The sequence below is a fragment of the Rhagoletis pomonella genome, unplaced genomic scaffold (genome assembly GCF_013731165.1).
Source record: "Rhagoletis pomonella isolate Grant_MI unplaced genomic scaffold, Rhpom_1.0 Rhpom_scaffold_00002, whole genome shotgun sequence".
NCBI lineage: Eukaryota > Metazoa > Arthropoda > Insecta > Diptera > Tephritidae > Rhagoletis > Rhagoletis pomonella.
Window position 1 is genome coordinate 67,241,528 of NW_023458556.1, and position 1,986 is coordinate 67,243,513.

Genomic DNA, 1,986 nt, shown 5'->3' on the forward strand with positions numbered 1-1,986 from the left:
CGAAGACGATAATCAACAGAAACAGTAAACGTCACTTCTTCAGTGTTACTTTTTTAAATGTTCCACACTAGCAACTTACACGATGAACTATAATAATATTCCGACCAACAACAACACTTACTGGACCAACAACAACACTTACTGGACCAACAACAACACTTACTGGACGTCCGGCGCGGAGAACAATTAACGAGATAATGAGAAACTGACGAAACGAGTTGCTTACTTTTAACAGCTTTTTCACAGAAAACTAGTTTTCGCACGTAAGCTCCCTTTTCGTAGACCAGGTCACATATATGTAATACTCCTATATTGGCAGCAAGAGCTAGTACCGTCCGAAAACACTACAGTGCAGATATATCAATAAACACGTACGAAAGAAAATGAACACACACATTTATAAATAAACATGTACACAACACATATACAAAACCGGCACTCAAGTACACAATACATTGACAAAAACAGTACTAGACTGTCTCGCTTTGATTTCGGAATGCTTACACATTGAGATGTATCAATATAGAAGTATTACATATATGTAAAAAACGATATTTTCATTTCCCAATACCAGGCGCTCATGCATGTGAAGTAATAAGTTTTCTATTTCTACGTACAAAATTGGTTGTATAAATTTTTAAATTTCCAAAATTCTACTTTGTAAAGTTCAAAGGCTTCTACAAAAAAAGAAATTAAAAGTTGTACAAACCAAGGTACATTGAACAGGTAGTATCAGTAGAGCAGCTGATTTGATTTATTTTCAAATTATTTGGTCTCGAAAATGTCAAATATTTTGAATTTTTTCTCACAAAAATTCTGAATTGTTAAAATCCATTTGCATGTGAAACCTTTTTCCATACAAAACAAGCGATTGAATAGCAGCTTTTGGAACGTTCGCCCAACTCGGCGGCACGACCGCTGATTACTGGGCCTTGCAAACGATGGATCCATGCTTCGAGAAGCAAACAAATTTACTAGGAAAGAAAGTTGCATACATTTTTATTTTTTCCAATTTCAATTTTTTATTTTTTATAATTTTTTGTATTTCACATGGCACGCTTTGATTTAGAAGAAAAAATTCAGAACAGTTTTTGACACTTTCGATACCAGAAGCAACAACAAAATACACGCAAATCTTGTTTTTGCTCTACTGATACTACCTGTTTAATGTGCCTTGGTACAAACAAATTTATACGTATTGAAAGCTTGCTACTTCATATGTATGAGCGCATGGTATTGAGAAATAAAAATATCTCTTTGTACAAATAAAAATTTATTTCGTTAAATAAAATTGACCGCAAGTTTCCTTCAAAAAATAGCTTGTTTGTATTTGTTTTTGCCAAAATGTTAACAACATAGCTCGGTCGAGGTAAAGAGCTAGGATTTTATAGGTGGCGTATAATAGTGATACACACTATACTGTGGTCAGCGTAGCTGGAGTTGGACTTACGAAGGCTATTTTTTTTAACTAGCTAACAATCGTCAAACTGGAGCATACATCAATCTTTTATCCAGGCGACGATATATCGATGGTCTTGTGCAATAACGACACAATTCAAATTTCAAAAAACAAAAACTGTTACTACTGTAAAATGGCTCTTGTCTCTAATCCTTGCCAAATCCATTTCTATCCCTTACTAAAGTAAGCAGTAAGGATTGCTGAAGTAAGTACAAAAAATTAGACGTGGATTCGACAAGGATTAGACATGAGCAGCGTTGCCGTTTTGCTTAAATTTAAGCAAAATTGCTTAAGTTTTTCCTGACTGTTAAAATGTTATACTTTTCTTCGTTTTGCAAAATATTTGTGCCTAAATAGTCAAAAGGGATAATTTTCCTCAAAAATTCATAGTCAGAAGAGTTACTATTTCAATAAATTTTTCAAATTTATTTTAGGGAGACTGTCATACAGATCCCACATAAAGTTCCAGCAAATGTTGCTCTACGCAATTCCCGATCAGCGGTCGTCGCATGTTCAAACCCCCCGAG